This window comes from Rana temporaria, chromosome 3 (genome assembly GCF_905171775.1).
Source record: "Rana temporaria chromosome 3, aRanTem1.1, whole genome shotgun sequence".
Lineage (NCBI taxonomy): Eukaryota > Metazoa > Chordata > Amphibia > Anura > Ranidae > Rana > Rana temporaria.
In genome coordinates this window covers 402,104,986-402,129,887 of record NC_053491.1, presented here as the reverse complement: position 1 = coordinate 402,129,887, position 24,902 = coordinate 402,104,986, and positions in this window count along the sequence as shown.

Here is a 24,902-nt window from a genome sequence, read left to right as displayed (position 1 = left end):
AGGGATAGTAGTTTGTAGGAGGTCAGAAGTTGGCTGGAAAACATTGTTTCCTGCTATGCCAAAAATTGTTTAAATTATCATGTGATTGTCTGTCTCTTGAAATGTTAATTTGCTTATCTATATGTGCTATCTAATCCTATTATACATCAACATTATTTATTTTTGATTTATAAATGTAGCGTTTTTCAAGCAAGGTGTTTTTTGCAAATCATTCTACTAGGCCACCTATAGCTAGTCTAAGCATTTGCTTTATCTTTCAGTTAGGTTCTACTGTATGCTTCAACATCGTATTAGAGGGTCATCATATTCAACACATTTCATAGACCTGATTAATTTTAATTGGGTAAAAAGGACGATTTGAATTGCTAAACGTGTCATAGAGATTATTTTCCAGCCTTGAGGAGCAGTGTATACGACAGCATTTATCTGACAATCATAAAGATTGAAATATTCACACTTGCTAATGGAGTTAATAAAGTAAAGCAGAGGGGAAATATTTTCTTTTATTGGTAAAACTGGTGGAAATGTAATTTAAGCAAATGGATTTGTAAGTGTGGATTTTTTTTAAAGTTTAGTTAAAACTGTGATCACCTCCTATGAGTCTTGTTTATTTCTATGTGTGCAACATGCCTAGCTTTCTGTTGCATACCACTGCATGGTGTACTGAAGAAATAAACCTGCAGGTCAACAAACTCAGTTCATGTTTGCATATCCAACTACCTTCTAATGTCTATTGGCACCCTAAGTTTAAAATATATTTTAGTACAATATTGTTTAACTATTTTGTGACCAGTGGTCAGAGCTTAAATGCCCAGGCTAAATTTAGCAGCATCAATGTGCATAGATTAACTTGACAGTAATGATATGACTAATTTGCACAATTTGGGGCAGATCCACATACAATTGCATGGGTGCAGCGTATGTGAGATACGCTACGCCGCTGTAACTTACTTTTTTTATCTTTGAATCCACAAAGAATTTGCGCCGTAAGTTACGGCGGCGTAGTATATCTCTTGCGGCGTAACGGCGCGTAATTCAAATTGGTGAGTAGGGGGCGTGTTTCATTTAAATGAAGCGCGTCCCCGCGCCGAACGAACTGCTTATGCGCCATTCCTAAATTTACCGACGTGCATTTGCGCTAAATGACGTCGCAAGGACGTCATTGTTTTGACGTGGACGTAAATTACGTCCAGCCACATTCATAGAAGACTTACGCAAACAAAATAAAATATTTTCAAATTCGACGAGGGAACGATGGCCATACTTAACATTGCGTTTGCCACCAAATAGCAGCTTTAACTATACGCCGGAAAAAGCCGAACAGAAGCGACGTAAAAGAATGCGACGGGCGCTCGTACGTTCGTGGATCGTCGGAAATAGCTAATTTGCATACTCATTGCCGAATACGACGGGAACGCCACCCAGCAGACGCCGAAGAATTGCATCTAAGATCCGAAGGCGTACAAAGACGTACGCCTGTCGGATCTAACCCAGATGCCGTCGTATCTTGTTTTGAGGATTCAAAACAAAGATACGACGCGGGAAATTTGAAAGTACGCCGGCGTACTATCTTTGTGGATCTGCCCCTTTGTGGTTATTTTTAGATGCATCTTTTTTAAGACCATATCAAATATATATTGTTTACACTGTTTTAATAAAAAAACAGATATTTATAAATGTAAAAATAAAAAGATTTTTTTTAATTACATTTTTTTAAATACTTTATTTGTATCTGACAATTATAGTTGTAAACAAATTAGCAGTGACACCTTCAGGCTGCAGTGGGATATGCAGTATTATCTGAAGGTTGAAGGCCTTTTTTTGTCATGAAGCTTCCAGATTACATCTGTTCACTATGTCATAGTCAACATATCATAGGAATAACTCTGATTCCTGATCATTAGTGGGAATTGGAGCTATCAGTGATAGCTGGGTTTGAGAACTAGCAGCGGTGAAAAGTGCTGGTTGTTAGCTCTCAAATTGAGGATGTTTATGAATGTATACACAGCACTGGGCATTATGCTGAGGGACATCAATGTATTGATTAAGGACAGAAAGGAGCTAAAAGAAAGCTAATGGATTTTGTAATACAGGAATTAGTAAAAACATATCAAAGACTCAGTTTAGTTTAAGGATTTGATCATTTGTGATCATAGGTTCATGATCAAATACTGTGTCACTGTGCATCATTCATGTGCTAATTTGCGCACTCCCTGTATTACAAAAAGTCAAACATCTGAGCATACATAATTACACAGACTGTAACCTGCACCCGCTTTAAAGAAGCAGTGACCCAAGAGGCCACATCAAGCTGCATAAATCTTTAAAATATTTGTTAAGGCAAACCATGCAATGCCGGATGGATTCCAGGGACAACATTTTATTAAACACAAGCAATTATATTACACAACTGAGTTTTTTTGTTTTGTTTTTTACTTTATACTTTATAAATGTAATTTTTTTTCATTAAAAAAAAGAATAAAAGAATAGAAGGGATACAGCTTCATACATGAAAACAATACATACAAATTTTAGGAAAACCACATAGTTACAGGTGAAGCTATAAGGAAGAACCAACATGTGTCAATAGTAAGAAATTAAACAGATGAGTCTAGGATTAATTAATTAAGAAATGTAATGGAGGCAGCGTGAATCAAAAATCAGATATATCATCTATGAAATCTATTATTAGAGATATGCATGGCAGAAAAATGTGTTTCTTTTCATTTCAGTTTAATTTGTTAAGTAAATAATTTTGTTTGTAATTTTTGGAATGTTTTTAATATTTTGAGAGAGAATATATTAGTTATTACAAATATATTGATATTTTCTAAAGTTCTATTCTTCTTTTATTTTTTCGAAAAATTGACTATATTTGTTTTAACATGGAAATTCGTTATTTTGGGAAATTAATTATGCACTCTGAGTCATCCCTGCTAGTCCAACCCACAAAGATAAATATAACAAGCTGACTGGATGATATCAACTGGAGTTTTGTGCATCCAAAAATAACAAATGGAACACAATTATTTTCAGATTCATTTGTTATGTTATGATTTAGAGATTCTGATGGATCAACCGCCATCCAACCCAATAAGTAGAAACCATCTTATTTCACTTGTAAACCTTACTGTATTTATTGCAATATGTTTCCATTTCATATGTATGAAGGAAAAAGGAGATTTGGGACTTTAAATGAGGCAAGTACCATCAAATAAGTAAAAAGGTGTTAATGCATTGTGAGGGTGGGACTCTGTACTATGTGAAAGATTGCTGGTTTATGCCAGATTTTGGAGAGAAAGACACATTAATTGCACAGCTGTGTCTTGGGCTTTTTAGTTCTGACTCTGACATGGCTCAGGGCCCCACCCCACAGACAGGAAGTCTGTTCCTGGGAATCAGGTGGATTCCCAATCCCTCTGAGAGGAGTCAGAGATGCTGCATGGGGACAGCTAGAGCATGCATATCTGCAGGAGGCATATGTCGTTTGATGATTGAGCAGCAAGACGCTGACAGGAGTAAGCTAGGTGTGTGCTTAACTCTAGGAAATGGTTTGTTCTGAGGAACAGAACTTAGACCTAGGCTACAGGCCTGAAACAGCCGGATGGCAAGTATGAAAGCCAGGAGGCTAAACTGTTGAGTTGGCAAGATACATGAATGGTGGAACCCCCTGCGAGGGCTGCTAATGTATTTGAGAACGTTTGTGCTTTTAAATAAAAGTGGGCTACCAGGCCCTTAAAATCTCAGTTCTGGACTGGTGCACTCACTGGAAAACGCATCTATCGCTGGAGTCTGATCGCCCAAATCCTACAGCATTTATTACATGAAGTTCATGACATTGAAGATATGTACATAAAACACATTGAGTAAGCTGGCTCACAGGAAAACAGAAAAGCACATACCATTGGCCAATAACATATAATATGTTGCCTCATATTATGGAGTAGTACAGGTAAAACATGATGTATTGAATACAAAAAACATAAATTAAATGGAACTTGTGGTTGAAAATATGTATAGAAGTAAAGGCTGCATCCTATAAAGCTTGACGTGTTTTGTGGAGTTATATCTAACTCATCAGAATGCTTATGGAGGGGACTACAGGCTTCCCTATTGCCTACTGACTATGAGCTCTTGCTTTTAACCTCCCTGGCGGTATGATTCTGTCTGGAATTACGTACCAAAAGCGGTACAATTATTTGGAAGGAAATTTGGCATTTAATACTGTAGGCCTGTAATTCTTAGGAATAACTCACTTAAATCTGACCAAACAAGAATCTAATAGGCATCCCGGGTATGACATTTTTTTAAAAACAAAATTATAAATTATAATATAATAAATAATTATAAATAATTATAACAAATAATAATATAATTCTAATAACAATTATTCAATAATGTATGAGGAAATGTGATAATATTGTGTCCTTGTCACCATCACAATTCCAGCAGGTGTCTGAAATGGATGGTGTCATTTTGTATAATGTAGAGGGGCATCTATACTGCCTAGTTAGTAGTTCAACCTATTAAACCTATTCCAGTTTAGATAGTCACCACTATCTAAGAAGTGGAACTATCCTCTTAAAAGTTATACCCCACATGGGTTAAATGTTGACTGGGCTGTGAATTGTTTTTTAGATACCTCCTAAACCTGCTTTAATATTCTTTTCATTTTTTTTTTATAATTTTTTTGTTATTGCTATGTCATTTCACTTTCCAGTTTATACATTAATGACACTTGTTTGTATGTTACTGATAGAGCCTGTTTTTCACTTCCTATATTGGGTTTACTTACAGTAAATATATCTGCACTGTGGTGTGGTGACTATCTAAACCAGAATAGGTTGAATTCTCTTCATTGGGGCCTCCTCTCCAGTACTTCCATCATGATAGGGCATAAGGGCATTGCTGCAGCAAGATTTTAGTTCTAAAACGAGGCTTGATTCCTTTTAATAAGGGAAACAAAGCTTGACCAGCGTACTGAACTGCACATATTGGGAAGTGAGAGCGAGACTTGGATGGCTGTGATTGATATATATATATATATATATATATATATATATATATATATATATATATATATATATATATATATATAGCGATGACGGGATGTGATACTCATGCCCCGGAAGAAGTCCTCTAGTGACAAAACTGGTCGGCCGGAGTTACAGATCCACATCATCACGTTTACCTGGAAGTGCAAGCAATCACCATTTTGTATACTGGATTTGTTTATGCTGCATTTAATCTTGGAACATGTAAGTGCAATACTTTTAATAACGTCAGCTTGTAAGATGTTTTACACTATTGGCGCTTATCTCTTTATTGGGGTATACCATCCATGGGGGTCAGCTGAACTTTTTTCAGGGGGGGCATCATTTTAAGGTCATCCATGCTCTGTCCCTTTTTGACAATGTCATGAAGGGGAGGGGCTTAGCCATTATCACATAAAGCGCAGGCATGCAAAGGTTTGAGAAACCTGATGCAACTATCAAGCAACTAGCAACTTTGAATAACAATATCATAAAAACACGGAGTTCCCCCCAAGGAAATAACAACCCCCAGGATCAGTGCCAGTTTCTGCAATAACAATCCCCAGCTTTGCTGTCAGTTTCCGCAATAAAAATCGCCAGCATTGGTGTCAGTAGCAACAATAATAACCCCCATATTGGAGCAGATTTCTAAAATAAAAACTTCAGCATCTGTACCAGTGTACATAATAATGACCCTCAGCACTGCTGTCAGTTTCCGCACTAAAAACTCACAGCATTTGGTGTAATTTTCTGCAATAATTGCCCCCAGCATAGATGGGAGGATATATCAGGTAAGACACTTCCTAATGGCTCAGTCCCTAGGAACAGTAATGGATAATGGCCAACAGGCCCTCTTACCAGACCTGGTGAAACCGCAACAGTGATCCCTCTGGCTGGACGTTCGCTCACTCTGGGTTTGCTGGGGTGACGCTAGTCAGTAGTGTAGCATGCCTGTACCCTGGCAGTGGCTCGGTCTTTCTCCCTCTCTGGTGTGGGTACAGCGTGGCTCTCTGGTGTTGTGGGTACAGCATGGCTCTCTGGTGGTGCGGGTACAGCGTGGCTCCCTCTCTGGCTTCCCCCAGCACAGTATTCTCTTGTTTCCTCTTGTAACACCCCCCCAGCACTCTGCATAGTGTCTGTGGACACACGGGGCCACCACTCTTCAGGGACTACATTTCCCATGTTGCCCCAGAGTCTTCCGATTGTCCCTTTGCTGTGGCCAATCATGGCAAGGGAACAGCGGGCAGGAAACGGGGCGGCGGCGCAGCGAATCCTATTAGAGCCACTCTCTCTCTCTTCTTGCTTTAGCTGACAGAAAGGGGAGGGGGCGATTGGGGGAGATATACAGTACAGACAGCCCACAGCTCTCCTCTCCCTGTCACAGCACCGCCGCTTAATTTACCAGAGAACTCGGCATCGGCGCTGTGACGGTGCTGTGACAGTGCTGTGACAGGGAGAGGAGAGCCACAGGCTGTCTGTACTGTATATCTCCCCCAATCGCCCCCTCCCCTTTTCTGTCAGCCAAAGATAGAGAGAGAGCGTCTCTAATTGAATTTGCCGCACCACTGCCCCGCTTCTTTGCCGCCCCCCGGCCCAGGCCACAAAGCACAGCACTGGATTCCAGGGGGCAATCGCCCCCCCCCCCCCGCTCTATGGAGCAGACGCCCATGATACCATCGGTTATGATGACCTGAAGCAGGAGGTTTATCACTAAATCTATGGATGGTCCAGAGTGATTCTTACCGCTTTTTCTTTTCTGGGTAAAACAGTGGATGAGACACATGAGCCTGCTTTGACCCCCTGTAATAGGTATATGCTCTCTGGTAAGAGCACATCTATATATCTGGTGGCTGTGAATTCACAAGGTGGAGGAATTTGGAATACGAGACTTATTTAACTTGTTCCACTGTCTTGGGATTCTTTGTGTTATGAAATTAACACTTGGACTCACTGTTTAAATATTTTGACTGTAGCACAACACATTTTATTTATGATTTGTTATTTGTGATAATATCTCACGGTAGTGGTGCAGCTTTACTTTTTTTATTTATTATACCACAAGCACAGTCTAATTCTATTGTTATTGGTTGTGTTAAGAGAAGTGTTTGTGCAAATAATTGGTGACTCGTGCAACACTATGGGGTTGATTTACGAAAGGTAAATAGACTGTGCACATTGGAAGTGCAGTTGCACTCTGTATGTGCAGTTGCTCCCGAGTTTAGTAACTGAAGCTCAGCTGACTTTTATCATCCAGTCATGTGCAAACACAAACACAGTAGGGTAGATTCAGGTAGCTGCGCTATAAGTTACGGTGGCGCAGCGTAGTGTATTTACATTACGCCTCCGCAACTTACAGGAGCAAGTGCAGTATTCACAAAGCACTTGCTCCGTAAGTCGCGGCGGCGTAGCCTAAATGGGGCCGGCGTAAGTGCGCGTAATTCAAATGAGGAAGGGGGCATGTTTTATGGTAATAGGTGATGACCTGACGTGATTGACGTGATTTACGAACGGCGCATGCGCCGTCCGTGTACATATCCCAGTGTGCATTGCTTTCAAGTATGGCGCAACAACGTATTGGTTTCGACGTGAACGTAAATTACGTCCAGCCCTATTCGCGAACGACTTATGCAAACAACGTAAAAAATTCAAATTTTGAAGCGAGAACGACGTCCATACTTAACATTGGCTGCGCCTCCTAATAGCAGGAGCAACGTTACGACGAAAACGACTTACGCAAACGACGCAAAAAACTACCGCCGGGCGCACGTACGTTTGTGAATCGGCGTAACTAAGTAATTTGCATACTCTATGCTGAAAACGATGGGAGCGCCACCTAGTGGCCAGCGTGAGAATGCACGGCGTAAGAGACATATGCCAGTCGTATCTTAGGCTAATGTCGGCGTATCTAGCTTTCTGAATACAGAAAGTAGATACGCCGGCGCAGATTTGAATTTACACGGTGTATCTATGGATACGCCGGCGTAAATTCTCTCTGAATCTACCCCAGTTTTTTTAGCCTCCTTGCATATGAGTGGGTACTTTTTGCAAAGTGAAGCTTCATCTCATTTACTAAGCCCGGGAGCAACAGCACTTGCAGAGTCTATTTTCCTTTAGTAAATCCACATCTATATTTGTGTTATAGCGCAAGTCTTGTATTAGTGTGTGTGCATTAAACTAAGTTTGCCTTATTAACTGCCTCCTGCCTGGCCAAGCATCATCCTAAGCGGTCGCATTGTTGAGTCCTACACTTCTGGCTTCAAAAGACTCACCATGCCTCTTAAAAAATACTTTAGGGTGTTTACGCTCCAAAGTTTGGTCATTTTGTGGGTATTGCCGCTCTTCTGGTGCTTCAGGGCATCTAAAAATGTGATAGGCAGACATGAAATTTGATGTGTAATTTACACCTCTAGAACGCCTGAAGGTGCTCATTGAATTTTGGGCCTATATATGTGGATAGGCTGTGAGAAAGTCTCACCCATGTGGTATTGCCATAATCAGGAGTAGTAGCAGAATGTGTTTTGGAGTATAATTCTAAGTATGCCTATGATGTGTGTTATAAATATACTTTTGTTGAAAATTTTGTGTAAAAAAAAAACATTTTCATTTACTTTCCTGTATTTTTTTCATATTTTTTTTTAAAAAGACTCACTATATCTTGTTTGCTTGAAAGTATAATACAAGTGTTATTCCCATACTCAGGAGGCATAGCAGAACGTGTTTTGAGGTATGTCCTAGATATGTGCATTCCCGTTCGTACGAATGTTATTTTCGTACGAAAATGTTCATTTTCGTACCCGCAGAATAATGTGTACATACGAAAAAGCACCAAAATACGAAAACGACGGGATTACGAATGAGTCGCATAACGAACAACCGCAAATACGAACGAACGATCCGACGAAAATACGACAAAACGAAAACGGCAAAAGAACGAATATGACATCTATAACAAAAGACTTGCATTCTTTATTTTGTTTGAATCCTTGTTCTGTTCGTTTTTTTGATTTTCAGTCGTATGTTCATATGACATCTAACAAAAGATTTTCATTCTGTATTTTGTTTGATTCCTTTTTCTGTTTGTATGTTCATATGACATCTATAACAAAAGATTTTCATTCTGTATTTTGTTTGATTTCTTTTTCTGTTTGTATGTTCATATGACATCCTTTAACAAAAGATTTGTATTCTGTATTCTGAATTCCTTTTTTCTGTTCGTAATTTGGTTTCAAAATACAGAATGCAAATCTTTTGTTATAAGATGTCATTTTCGTTTTTTTGAATGGACAGTGAGTGTAGTTAGTTAGTGAAGCAGCTTCTCTTTTGTGCTGAGTACAGTAGTACAGTAAAGCCAAATAAACTTTTCTGTGGATTTTCGTCTGAAGGGAGAGATCAGTTGGCCAGACTTTTGAACCTGGAACCCAAAAATGGTTTTCTGATGGAGTTTAAAAACGAACGAACGTTCGGTAAAACGATCGTTTTTATGTTTGTTGTTAAAAAAGTCTGACCAAGTGTATGGGGCTTAACAATAGTTACTATGGATGAGCCGCGTGTTGAAAGTGCCGTGAATCCCGCGATATATTTACGAAAGTACAAAATGACGAAAATTCACGAAAATTATTGTCTAACAAGTAACGAACATGAATTAAACAGAATAACGAACCATCCCGCATGTACGAAAATAAAACGGTAACCAAAATACGAAACGATCGGAATACGAAAAAATCGCGTCGTACGAAAAACTAACGGGAACGAACAGGAAAACGGGCGTCTTACGAAAAACGAACGGGAACGAACCTACGGAACGATACGAAACAGAACAAAAAAAAACGAAAAAAAATTCTGTGCACATGTCTAGTATGTCCATGCTCTGCATTAGAAATAACTTAAAATTACACCTTTGTTAAAAAAAAAAAAAAAAAACTTATATTTGATTTCTTTGTTTTCCAAAAAAGTGTGACAAAAAACTCACAATGCCTCTTACTAAATGCCTCGGACTGCCTACCTTCCTAAAAGGGGTAATCTTGGGTTTATTTGTACTGTTCTGGCATTTTAGGGTCTCAAGAAACGAGTCAGTATATTAAGATTGATCAATTTGCAAATATATATGCCATCTTTTGTGGACTGTATAACTTTCCCACAGACTTAATAATATACACTGATTTGGGGTATTTTTACCATAGAACTATTGCAGAGCACATTTGACCTAAAGTTATGCAGATAGAGACTAAGAAGAAGTTTTTTTTTTTCAAAATTTGGGGTATTTTTTAATTTATATAGCAAAAAATGATACAAATGATTTCATTTTGGTGCAGTGTTACATGCTGATTAATTCAATGTGTGACAGCATTGAAAAATGAAAACTAGCCTGGGCAAGAAGGGGTGTGCTGCTAGCTGGCTTCTAGTTCCTGGCTGCTACATATTGTTAGACCTATATGTCTCTCTCAGGTCTCCTCTCACTTTGTCATCAGTTTACCCAGAACTTTCAGAGAATCTTTTAAAGGGCTTAGGCTGCTTTTACACTGAAAGCGCCTGGGCGTCGGCGGTAAAAGGCCATTTTTTGCGGCCCTTTACTGTCGTTTTTGCTGTGCTTTTTGGCTGCTATCTGGGTGCCTTTAACTTCCAAAAAAGAGCTAAAAGCGATGGCCAATCGGCGGTGATGCCCATTGATTTCAATGGGCAGGGGCGCTTTAGGAGGGGTGAGTTCACCTCTCCTAATGCGCTGCAAAGAAGCTGCTGGCAGGACTTTATAAAATTATAAATCCCCCAGACCCTCACATCCACTGGGCCAGGGATAAGGAGATTTTGCCATTCTCCTCATCAACATGAGAAAACTGTACCTTGCTCGGGAGACTCGTCTGTTAAGGCACTGACCCATCTAAAAATCCACACTTTCATTTTTTTCTTTTTTTCTTCTCTTCTTCTAGCCACCCAAGGTACATTGCCGTATAAGGATCTGGTACAGATTTTTAAGTGGATGTCATGCAAAAAGAAAAAAATGGTATAGAATCCCCCCCAGTATCCCCTTCCAAATAAGGGTCTGATGTCATTTTTTTTTTTTTTACGGGGAATGCATGCAAAAAAAGAGATGGGTCCTCCAGCCCCCAAATCCATACCAGACCTAAATAGGGGTTTGGTATGGAATTATAAGGAGGATCCCATAAAAAAAAGTTATGGTATCCCCCAAAAATTCATACAAGATTATGTTATTTGAGCATACAGCCTTGCTGGCCAGGAAAGGGAGGGGCAACATGTGTGCAAAAAAAAAAACATAACGCCTTCTTCCCAGGGCCATATTTGGTTAATTAAATTACCTGAGATCACTGGGCCACTTTGTTTACAAGTTTGGATGCCGGCATGCTCGCGACCCAGTTCTGAGCTCCCAGACCGCGCCCACGGGACCTGGGGACCCGATCACTGCCGATGTCCCGCGATCGGGTCACAGAGCTGAAGAACGGGGAGAGGTAAGTGTAAACAAACCTTTCCCCATTCTTCCTGTTCCCTATCATAGGGAACGACAATCAGTGACATCACACACCAAGCCACGCCCCCCTACAGTAAGAATCACTTCCTAAGGAACACTCAACCCTTGCAGCGCCCCCTAAAGGTTAACCCCTTCACTGCCAGTGTCATTTTCACAGTAATCAGTGCATTTTTATAGCACTGATTGCTGTAAAAATGACAATGGTCCCAAAATAGTGTCAAAAGTGTCTGATGTGTCTGCCATAATGTCGCAGTCACAATAAAAATCACTGATCGCCGCCATTACTAGTAAAAAAAACTATTAATAAAAATGCCATAAAACTATCCCCTATTTTGTAGCCGCTATACCTTTTGTGCAAACCAATCAAACGCTTATTGCGATTTTTTTTTAACAAAAATATGTAGAAGAATACGTATCGGCCTAAACTGAGGAAATATATATATATTTTTATATATTTTTGGGGGATATTTATTATAGCAAATAGTTACAAATATTGTTTTTTTTTCAAAATTTACGCTCTATTTTTGTTTATATTGCAAAAAATACAAACCGCAGAGGTGATCAAATATCACCAAAAGAAAGCTCTATTTGTGGGAAAAAAGGACGCCCATTTTGTTTGGGAGCCACTTTGCACGACCGCGAAATTGTCAGTTAAAGCGATGCAGTGCCGAATCGCAAAAAGTGGCCTGGTCCTTCTGCTACAAAATGGTCCTGGGCTTAAGTGGTTGGGCATTATCAAAAGATCTACTGCTTACTGAATTGTATTCTTTAAAACATTTATTTGCATTGATACATGTCACCACTGGCAATGCCTAGCTGCCAATGACCTATTTTACCAAAATCTTGCAAACTGGCCTTGAAAAAGAACTAAAAAAATGTAATATTTGGTTCCCGAAAACTTCAACGGTGCATTCATCATTACCATTGAAAAGTGTCCCCATCACCCAGAAAGTCACATGGACATTAGAATAAAGCCCCTACTTTTTGAGAAAACGCTCAGGATATCATATGATCAGAGATATAGGTAAGTAAATAAGCTTTTTAATAGGCTTTTCTTCTAAACTAACATTTTGATTGGTAGGGAGTGATTACTTATTTTAACGCATAGTAAAGTGGCCTTTTAGTCAATGTTATTATCATAGAATGTCATATCATACCTTAAGCGCTATTTAGCATACCCTCAGAGCTTATGCGGATAGATGTATCAAACCAATTCATGTCGATGTTCCAGTAACACATCGTCTTCCCAGCATTTTACCGGTCTCATGATAACATACAAGCATATCTGAACTGCGATTATTCATAAACAAATAAACAGCCTGAAATCTCTCTGCAAACTAAAGAGCATTCCCCAGCAATCATTAATGAGCAATTTGCTACTCCAGTTGTATATCTTATGAAAGCATTTATTTTTTTATTACATCCAGTGCTACAAATTAAGTTTTCTTTGAGGTTTATATGGATGTTGTATTTCCTGAAGAGATGAAATTCCTTTCACAGAATTGTTTTCACTATAATTCTGCTTCTATTGCTGCACTAAATGTGTCTGGTGTACCTTCACAGCATCCAATGAATAGGTTCTCACATTCTATTATGTGCCACAGACAAAATAACCAGAAAGCTCTGTTGTGTTATCCAAATAAAGGAATTTTCTAGATCGACCACTTCATGTACAAAGCTAATATTCCCCTTTATATTCTTCTTATATTGGGAAAAAATTTTTTTCTCATTTGTGAGGTTTTTCTTACCTTCTGACCCACCTTCCACACATTTTCTCCTGCAAGGCAGCATGGCTGCGCGAAACGACGTACCTGTACTGTACTTTACTTTGTGCAGAAGCCTCTGATTGTACAGAGGGGGAGCTAATCAGTCGGTCCGGCAGACCCAATGTCTGCCGGCCACCTGTGATCATTCCCCAGAAAGGCAGAACATACTGTAGTGTTTACAGGAACACAGATCTCTGTGTTTCCCCAGTCAGAGCAACCCCCACACAGTTAACAAGCACCCTCTAGGGACACACTTAACCCTTTGCTTGCCCCTGGTGTTAACCCATTCCCGGCCAGTGTCATTGGTACAGTAACAGTGCATATTTGTAGCACTGATCACTGTATTAGTGTCACTGGTCCCCAAAAAAGTGTCAGTTAGGTCTCTGATTTATAAGAGATTCTTTCCCTAGGGACGATGTCATTTATGACGAAACGTGCGTAGGAACGGCCGGATTTTGCTTGGAACGTCATCACGCTCACGAGGAGATACACACACACACACACACACACGGAGACCAGCTGACAGGACTGGATCGGATCAAAACGCCACTTTCTGTCTATCCCATGCCGTTTTAATTCATCTTAACTGTAAGTGCAACCCAACCTTTATTAAACCTGCGATCTTTGCAGTACTTCACTATAGAGTGTTTTTGTTCAATTTTCCAATATATATGAGCCATATTATTCCATGTATTGGGGACTGTTGCTGAGGATCTGCCCTTTCCATTCACCTGCCGGAGAAAGTCTGATTGGGAAGACTATAATCATCCCTGTGCCTTACTGACCGCTGATATAACGGTCAGTGGATTCGGTAAGGAGACTACCTGGGTTTCCCTTTTTGGTGGAAGATTTTTTCAGTGCACCTCCCTCCTGCACTGAATATATATATATTGTGGGAGATTAGCTCGGGGGGATCACCTATTCTGAATGACAGTCAGCAAACGGGCACTTTCTTAAAAATCTGGCGGATGCCAGGTTTATTTACAGGAGGTTAGCAAAATAAAAATAAGCAAAACAGTCAATTTTAATTCTTGCCGTCCGGCGCCAACTAAACAAATAGTCTCCTCTCTATACAGTCTCCTCTCTATGGGTTGGTCCCCATCACCCACAAAACACCTTTTAGTCCAACACCCAGAGCTCCTCTCTCTCTCAGGTTCCTTCCTGAGTCTCAAAAACCAGAGCACTGCTGTGCTCTCTTCCTGGATATTTAAAGTCCAGCTGACTGTGGACTCCAGTGGACTGGAACCCAGCCTTCCACAGAGGCTGGAAAAACCGGTCCGGATTCCAGTTCAGTCCCTTACAATGGAACGAATGTGACGCGAAATGTACCTATTATCGTGTATCTCACCTTGCATACCGTCACATATCCTCCCCCTCTGCTCAAGCCCCTGCAGCTGAGCACTTGACCCAAGCATACAGTGCACGCGGGAGAGGGCAGCTGCATTATTTTGGAACTTAAACTTAAAGGGCTGTAAAGCCAGGAACCACCAGTCACACAGCCATTTTTCTCCCTGTTGTCACACATCCTCTTTAGGGGATCATGATCGGTAACCAGCTTAAATGACCTCCCCAATAAGTAATACCTTAGGGAGTCTAAAGCCATTTAATGGCGAGACACTCCTTTTTAACAATGACATTGTTCATTTCGTGCTTGTTTAGCTTCCGGCTCATGTATACAACCGGGTGCTCCTCTCCATCCCTGTTCTGTGACAGTACAGCCCCTAGGCCCTCTTCAAAGGTGTCTGTATGTACGACAAACTTGCTGAAGACCGGGGTCACTAGTACCGATAACCCACAAAGGGCCTGCTTTAAATTCTGAAATGCCTCCTCATCTTCGGGATTCCACTTGACCATGACCAACCCTCTACCCTTCGTCAGGTCGGTCAGAGGGGCGGCCATGGTTGCAAAGTTGGGTATGAACCGTCTGTAATTCCCCGTAATGCCCAGGAAGGCCCTTACTTGTTTTTTATTGATCGGTTGGGGCCATTTTTGAATGGCCTCCACCTTATTGGTCTGTGGCTTGATCACTCCCCGGCTAGTAATGTATCCAAAGTAATTGGCCACCTCCAGGCCTATGGCAATTTTTTGGGGATTGACCGTGAGACCTGCTTCCCTAAGGGAATCTATCACCGCTTGTACACAAAGCAGGTGTGATTCCCAATCTGTGCTGTGGATGACCACATCGTCCAAATATGCAGCTGCGTACAGGCAATGTGGTCTCAGGCTTTGTCCATCATTCGCTGGAATGAAGCAGGGTCTCCGTGCAGACCAAATTGCATCCGCTTATACTAAAATTATCCCTCAGGGGTAGAAAAGGCAGTCTTCTACTTGGCCGATTCAGTTAGCGGTATTTGCCAATAGCCTTTCGTTAGGTATTGGGTCATTATGTAGCAAGCCTGTCCTAACCTGTCCACAAGTTCGTCAACCCGGGGCATCGGGTACCAAACGAACTTGGACACACTGTTGAGTTTTCCAAAGTCGTTACAAAACCTGATAGTGCTATCAGGTTTTGGGACCAGCACTATGGGGCTTGACTACTCACTGTGGGACTCTTCTATTACGTCCAACTCTAACATATTTTTTATTTCCTTTGCGACTACCTCTCGCCTGGCCTCTGGGATTCTATACAGCTTTACATTTACGCAAACCCCTGGTTTCGTCACTATGTCATGTTGGATCATGTTGGTCTGTCCGGGTAAGGGGGAGAAATAGTCTCTATTTTTATGCACAAATGCCCTTACAACACTTTGTTGTGCCACGGACAGGGAATCCGTGATGGGGACATCGTGTCATGGGTACCCGGTCTGTTGGAGATGGAGATGTGGCCAGTAAAGTCTCTTGGTCCTTCCAGGGCTTTAAGAGATTCACATGGTAAATTTGGTGTGGTTTCCTTTTCCCTGGCTGGTAGACTTTGTAGTTTACCACCCACACCCTTTCGACGACCTTAAAGAGACCCTGCCACTTGGCAAGGAACTTACTTTCCACCATGGGAACGAGTACCAACACTCTGTCCCCGAGGCTGAAAGTACGGACCATGGCACCATGGTCATAGACCCTCCTCTGGTCCTCCTGGGCTCGCTCCATATGTTCTCGCACCAGGGGCAAGACATCTGCGATGCGATCCTGCATCAAGGAGACATGCTCTATGATGCTTCTATATGGGGTGGCCTCTCCTTCCCATGTTTCTTTGGCAACATCTAGCAGCCCCCTGGGATGCCTACCATACAAAAGCTCAAAGGGGGAATAGCCTGTGGATGTCTATGAAACCTCACGTATGGAAAACATGAGATATGGTAGCAAAAAATCCCAGTTTCTCCCATCTTTTTCAACCACCTTTTCAGCATACTTTTAAAGTTTTATTAAATCTTTCGACCAGACCATCTGTTTGGGGGTGGTAGACAGAGGTACGGAGATTGGAGATTTTGTATAATTTACACAGTTCCTTGGTAACCTTGGACATAATTGGGGTGCCCTGATCAGTCAAGATGTCTTTTGGGATCCCCACTCGACTAAACACCTGGACCAATTCCTTGGCGATAGCTTAACGGAGGTGTTACGCAAGGGTATGGCCCCAGGATAGCGAGTCACAAAGTCCAGGATCACCAGATGGTGACCCCGGGCAGATTTCACAACCGGCTCCACCAGGTTCATGCAAATCCTCTCAAAGGGGACCTTGATTATTGGTAGAGGGACAAGGGGGCTGCAAACAAAGGGCACCGATGATGACATTTGGCACTTGGGGCACGATTCGCAGTACTCCTTAACATCTGCATGCAACCCGGGCCTGAAAAACCTCTGGGCGATTTTCTCCCTGATTTTTTTCAATACCGAGATGTCCCCCCATTACGTGACCATGGGACAGGTCTAGCACCACCCTGCGGAAGGGTTTGGGAACCAGTAGCTGTTCTACCTCATCCTCTCCATGTTTTATCACTTGATACAAAAAGACACCACCCAATTAGGATCCACCGGTTCCCTGTCCAACATCTTAACGTTTTCCCTGGCTCTCATGAGGGTGGTCTCTCGCAGTTGCTCGGTACAGAAATCCTTTATCCTGACCTCTATCTCGAGTACCACATTTTGTCTACTCTCAATGTCAGGATCAGAGGGGTTCTCTTCTTCGTTACCATCAGGCTGGGAGCTAGCTTCCAGGTCCTCCGGCTCCCCAGCCATGACAGGGAAAGGAAGATAATCTCTGGCTTCTTTGATCCCACCAACAGCATCCCCTTCCCTTTAGCAATAAGGGTCTGGTGAGGGTTCCCATGCTTCCCCAGCAGGGGGATCTCTATCTACCAGCCTCTCTTTGCTCTCCCATAAGTTCCAGAAATGGGGAAAATCTCTTCACACTAAAGTTTCATTAAGCAGTGAAGGTACCACCCCCACTGAATGTGTTACACTGCCCCAGGGGGTATCAACCTCAACCACCACTGTCTGGTAGTCTTGAGTGTCCCCATGGATGCAAATTACCTCAATAGTACTGGGGTGTAGTTTTTCCATCCACTGAAATAACACACATCTGTTTTTCAATGTGACTTTGACAAAACTGCAGTACATGTGACCTGTGTAAACAGAGAAATGCCTTTTTTCTTATAAGCATAATCGCATTGCATAGGTTCATTATTTATAGGACAGTTTGCAGAAATATGCCCTAATGCATGGCAACGAAAACATTGTATATGCTCTACTGACAGTCCTCTTAACGGTCCCAAAGACCTTCCTGGCTTCTTTAGCCAGTCTCCAGGTCTAGGACCCACAGTCTCCTCAGCTGTAACAACAGTCTTATCAAATTTCCCCAAGCTCTTGAACCCCGGAACAGTCTTACCAGAACCGCTGGGAGAATTTGCACCCCTAGACATACCAAAGTGGGGCGGAGATGGGTTCACCAAGTTCTCAGTAGCACTGTACCTCTCCACTAGGTCCACCAGTTGGGCTGCAGTTTTGGGGTCCTCCTGTCTGACTCACTTCTTCAAAGCAGCAGGGAGTGCACACAGGTACCAGTCCATTACCACACATTCCACGATCTGTGGGCTTGTCAAGGTCTCTGGCTGCAACCACTTCCTGGTGAGGTGGACCAGGTCAAACATTTGTGAACAGGGTGGCTGGTTGCTGGAGTAGGATCACTGATGCACACCACGCTGGGCCTGGACTGCCATGGTGACACCCAAGCGGGAAAGTATCTTCGTCTTTAGAGTCTCATAGTCCTGGGCCTTATCTGGTTCTAGGTCAAAATAGGCCTTTTAAGGTTCTTTCCTGTTAGAAATGGGGCCAACAGACCTGCCCACTGCTCTTTTGGCCATCCTTTGCGGACAGCGACTCTCTCGAAAGTCGCAAGGTATGCCTCAACTTCATCCACAGGTGTCATCTTTTGCAGGTGGAAGAAAGGCACGTACCATCTTTGGTTCCGCTGACACAGGAGGTATAAACCCCTTTTTCAATTCCAGCAGGGCCTCCGTGAACTGCCGGTTCATCTCCTGCTGGACCGCCTGTTGTGCTGCAGCGGCCTCTGCGACTTGGCGGTTGGTTTCGTGCTGAGCTGCATTGGCCTGTAGCAGGGCCTTTAACACTTCCTCCATCTTCAGAAAAGTGCCCGCATTCTCTACCATGTGTGGGAGATTAGCTCTTGGGGATCACATTTTCTGAATGACAGTCAGCAAACGAGCACTTTCTTAAAAATCTGGCAGATGCCAGGTTTATTTACAGGAGGTTTGCAAAATAAAAATAAACAAAACACTAAGAGCCGGTTCACACTGGGGCGACTTGCGATCCGACTTCATGTCGCCTCAAGTCGTCCCAAGTCGCGCTGTAGAGAAAAACAATGGAAGTGAATGGGAGCTGTGTTAATACACACGACTCAAGACGATCCGACTTCAGAAAAGGTTCCTGTACTACTTCAATCCGACTTGTAGGCGATTTGTACCCATTGATTTCAATGGAAGTCGCCTCAGAAGTCGGATCACTGTCTTATCTGAAGCTACTTTCCAGGAAGATAACATACATTTCTCAGGCAAATCTCTCCTGCCCCCCCTCCCTCCCCCTCCCTCTCCCAGAGCTGATTGTTGTTTTATTGGCCACTGGAAAGTCTCCTGTCCTGGAGACGACTTCAAGTTGTGTTGTAAATCGCCCCAGATCGCCCTGTGGTTCATGTTCAAGTCGTGTCGGAGTCGCCTCTGAAAGTCGTGCTGGAAGTCGTGTCTCCCTAGTGTGAACCGGCTCTAAATGAAATCCTTGTCGTCCGGCGCTAACTAAACAAATAGTATCCTCTCTATACAGTGCAGGGCTGGTCCCCGTCACCCACAAAATATGCAGCAAAGAAAACCTTTTAGTCCAACACCCAGAGCTCTTCTCACTTAGGTTCCTTCCTGAGTCTCAAAAACCAGAGCACTGCTGTGCTCTCTTCCTGGCTGACTGTGGACTTCAGTGGACCCGAACATCCGGACCGGAACCCAGCCGGCCACAGAGGCTGGAAAAAACGGTCCGGATTCTGGTTCAGTCCCTTACAATGGTAAGTCGAGGGAGGGGGGTGTATGCAGAGGGGGTTGTTAATTTCAATGAACAGCAAAGCAGCTGAAACTGATTAACAGGTGCACTAGATGGGCAACAATGAGACAACCTCCAAAAAAGGAATGATTTTTCAGGTGGAGGTGTCTGCCATTTTTTTCCCCCTACACATCTTTTCTGACTGTTTTTGACTAGTTTTGCATTTGGCTAGGGTCAATAACCCTCCTCCCTGCCTCTCCTCCCTAAAAAATAACCCCCCTCCCTGCCTCTCCACCCTTAAAAATAACCCACCTTCCTGCCTCTCCACCCCAAACAATAACCCCCCTCCCTGCCTCTCCATCCTAAACAATAACCCACCTTCCTGCCTCTCCACCCTAAACAATAACCCCCCTTCCTGCCTCTCCACCCTAAACAATAACCCCCTCCCTGCCTCTCCACCCTAAACAATAACCCCCTCCCTGCCTCTCCACCCTAAACAATAACCCCCCTCCCTGCCTCTCCACCCTAAACAATAACCCCTCTTCCTGCCTCTCCACCCTAAACAATAACTCCCTCCCTGCTTCTCCACCCTAAACAATAACCCACCTTCCTGCCTCTCCACCCTAAACAATAACCTCCCTCCCTGCCTGGAGAGGCAGGGAGGGAGGTTCTTGTTTAGAGTGGAGAGACAGGGGGGGGGGGTTTTAGGGTGGAGAGGCAGGGAGGGGGGTTCTTGTTTAGAGTGGAGAGACAGGGGGGGTCATTTTAGGGTGGAGAGGCAGGGAGGGGGGTTCTTGTTTAGAGTGGAGAGACAGGGGGGCCGTTTTAGGGTGGAGAGGCAGTTTGGGAAGCCCACAGGCTCTGCAGAAGCTGAGAAGGAGAAGTGAACGGAAGTTAGGGGAGGGAGCGAGGCTCACGGCAGGACACAGTACACATTGAGCGAGTGGAGCAGTCTAGCCGCCGTGCAGAGGAGTCTGACTGGACTCTGGGGATGGGAAGCACGTTTCTGGGAAAGAGTGACAGTGAGAGAGCTCACCTCTGATCCCTGTACCCAGTCAATCACCTTCTGCTCTGGTTCTCCTGCGCTCAGCCAGGCTAGGCACTGTACCCACCTGCCGCACATGATGGGAAGCATGTTGCCGGGAAGGAGAGTGACAGTGAGAGAGCTCACATCCGAATCGATCCCCGCACCCAGTCACTTACCTTCTGCTGCTCTGGTTCGTCTGCACTTGGTCTAGGCACTGCACCCACCCGCCGCACCTGTGATCGATCCCTGCCTCACATTACAGGGTTGCAATAGTCTCAGGCCTTGTACACACGGTTGGACCAAACCGATGAGAATGGTCCGACGGACCATTTTCATCGGTTCACCACTGAAGTGGCCTGATGGTCTGATGTGTGTACACACCATCGTTCCAAAAAACGATCGGGTCAGAACGCGTTGACGTCAAACACACGATGTGCTGAATAAAACTAAGTTCAATGCTTCCAAACATGCGTCGACTTGATTCTGAGCATGCGCGGGTTTTGAACCGATGCTTTCTGTACTAACCATAGGTTTGGACCGATCCGGCAGTGGTCCATCGGTTCAGTTTTGAAGCATGTTTTAAAATTTTGGACCGAAGGAAAACAGACCGATGGGCTATACACACGGACGGTTTGGACCGATGAAACTGAACCTCGGTCCATTCTCATCAGTTTTGTCCGACCGTGTGTACGGGGCCTCAGAGACTTGAAGTTGTCCTGTTCACTCCAGCCCGACTCTAGGGAAGTGACGCATAGTGCTGAAAAAGCACTGCCCGCTCACGGTCCGGTCCAATGAAAAAAAAGGAACAAGAGCCAGGGACAAATCACTGGAGAGTGGGAGTGTGTGCGGGCGCACATCCTGCACTCTGCACATGGCCTAAACACGGGCAAATCAGCTTCCCAGCCTGCAATCAGCTGATTGCAGGCTGAGAAGTTTCCCATAGACCACCGCATGTCCGGTGCCTGGTCACACTTAAAGTGAATTTTTTTTTTTTACAGCTTGGGGGGGCACCCCCTATGGACGGGCCGCCACTACAACATGACAGAGATCACTACTCCCAATGACAGGGAGCATTAGATCCCTATCATGTTGCTAGGCAGAACATCATGTTTCTACCTCTCCTCACCACAATAGTGGACTGCTGGCGAACATCAAGTTTGCAAGATCCGTGGGCATTCGCCCGCTATGCGGGAATTTCAAAGGGACATACGGGTACACCCTTTTGCATGTCCCGTGTCATTCTGCGGTTCTAAATCAGTGCGTGCCAGTCGGCATCTGGTTAAATAAACTTTGTTTTCAAAAGTGCAACAATGGAGTATGTCAACCATGACAGTTACTCCAGATGACTATAATAGTTTTGGTTATATACACTATTACAACAAGTTAAACTTAGATAGGAACATGAAAAATAAATCTTTTTTTTTTTGTTTATAAATATAGTCAAGTTTCTTTAGATCCATCAATATAAACATAGGCAGCAGCACAGAATAGGGCCAAAAACATAGAACAATCTAGTAAAGAGCACTTTCAACAGCTCTAGTAGGTCATACATTTACAAAAACACACTTTTGATGAATGTATCGCATGATGGATTTAGTAAAGGAGCACAATACAGCTTAACAGCTATTTTCAGGCAACAAATCCACATGAAAAAGACACAGCTTGGATTACCAAGCTTCAGGAGACATACATTTGAGAAGGTAATTCAAATTTCAATTCCTCCAAATGCAGATTACTGTAAAAAAAAAAAAATAGATTAAAGATTAGATTATTAGATTAACCACTTGTCGACCGCGCTATAGCAAAAATACTGCTACAGCGCGGTCGAGTTACTGTGACAGGACGTCCCTGGGACGTCCTCATGCACTTCCGCGTTTGCGCGTCCCCTGGGGCGCGCTCGCGGAAGTGTCCGTGCTCGCCGGGTCTAGAAGACCCGGCGCATCACGGATCACGGTAAATTGCCGCGAATCGCGGCTGTTTACCACGTGATCGCTCCGTCAAATGACGGAGCGATCACTTGTAAACAAACCGGCGTCATTTGATGACGCCGGTTCCTCCCTCTCCTCTCTGTACCGTTCGGTACAGTGCGAGAGGAGAGGAGAGAGGGGGGGGGGAGCACGGGGTGTCAGCAGTGCTGTGGCTGGATCTGTGACAACTGCAGTCACAGATCCAGCCATCCCTCCCTGCACAATACTCTGCCATACCCAAATACTCTGCCATACCCAAATACTCTGCCATACCCAAATACTCTGCCATACCCAAATACTCTGCCATACCCAAATACTCTGCCATACCCAAATACTCTGCCATACCCCAATACTCCGCCATACCCCAATACTCCGCCATACCCCAATACTCCGCCATACCCCAATACTCCGCCATACCCCAATACTCCGCCATACCCCAATACTCCGCCATACCCCAATACTCCGCCATACCCAAATACTCCGCCATACCCAAATACTCCGCCATACCCAAATACTCTGCATATATAATGTTTTGGGGTTCTATGTAATTTTCTAGCAAATAAATTGTGATTTTTCCATGTAGGAGAGAAATGTCAGAATTGGCCTGGGTGCTCCAGAACGCCTGATGGCGCTCCCTGCATGTTGGGCCTCTGTATGTGGCCACGCCGTGTAAAAGTTGCACACATGGGGTATCGCCATACTCGGGAGGAATAGCAGAATGTGTTTTGTGGTGTCATTAGTGGTATGCATATGCTGTGTGTGAGAAATAACCTGCGAATATGACAGAAACAAGTTTGTTTTTTTTGTTTTTTACAGAATTTTCGGTCGTTTTTCTTTTATAGCGCAAAAAATTAAAAACCCAGAGGTGATCTAATACCACCAAAAGAAAGCTCTATTTGTGTGAAAAAAAGGACACAAATTTCAAATGGGTACAATGTTGTATGACGGAGTAATTGTCATTCAAATTGTGAGAGCACCGAAAGCTGAAAATTGGTCTGGTCAGGAAGGGGGTTTAAGTGCCCAGTGGTCAAGAGGTTAAAGGGGCATTGTTGGTCCTAGAAAGATTCTTGAAGGTGGCAGGGCTTAAAGAGTCACTAAAGGATTTTTTTTTTTTTTGCTAAATAGCTTCCTTTACCTTACTGCAGTCCTGGTTTCATGTCCTCATTTTTCATTTTTGCTTTGAAGTAGCTGTAATCCTTCTCTGATCTCCACACTTCCTGCGTGTCTGGCTCCTTATGAAAAAACTCATGCGAGCTTCTCACTGTGGTCCATGATCAAGAAGGTGTGATTACTGTGTGTCTAAAACTCCTCAGAACCAGATTCATTTTAAAAACAAACACTGCCCTGTTTGTTTGTTTTTGTTCTGTGTGTCTCTGTACTTCACCGAAACATGAAACTAGTTTAAAAACTAAACTAAACTGCAGGCACATTATATGATTGATTTTTATCTATTTTTAATCATTTTTAAAAGGAATCAGTTAACTATTATGTCTCTATACCCTGTAAACAGTAATTTCAGCAATTTTTTTTTTTTTACTTTACTGCTCCTTTAAGGTAAATTGGTCAAAGTCGCAATTGCTTGCTATAGCTGAGAATGCTAAAGGAGAGGCTTCGGCTTCCCTTCAGCTACAATGGGTGGATGAATTTACATACTTAGGGGTGCGTATCTTGAGGAATGTGGCTGACTTCATTTCGCTGAACTTGTCCCCAGTAGTCAACTCAGTCAGAGCCAAGCTGAAAGCATGGGAGAACCTTCTTCTGTCCCTGTTGGGGCGTATCAACCTCATCAAAATAAAAATCCTTCCCAAGTTTACATATTTATTTTTCGTAACTCCCCTCAGTGGATCTCTAAATCATTTTTTCCCAACTAAATCAAATGTTCTCCTCCTTTCTATAGGGCCCACGTCCTCCCCGCTTCAAGTTAACCACTCTCATGTGCCCTTGTTCGCAGGGGGGCCTGGCGTTCCCGGACTGCCACAAATATTTAATTGTGGCTCAATTAGTCACTGCATTCTGGTGGGTTGTTCCGGGTAGATCCAATTCGGTCTGGGCCACTGATGCTGCAGTGTTACAGTATGCAGAGGCTTTGTCAAACCTCCTTTTGCGGGGTCCGAAGGCTTTGTACGACCTAACCCCCTCTATGTGTACCAC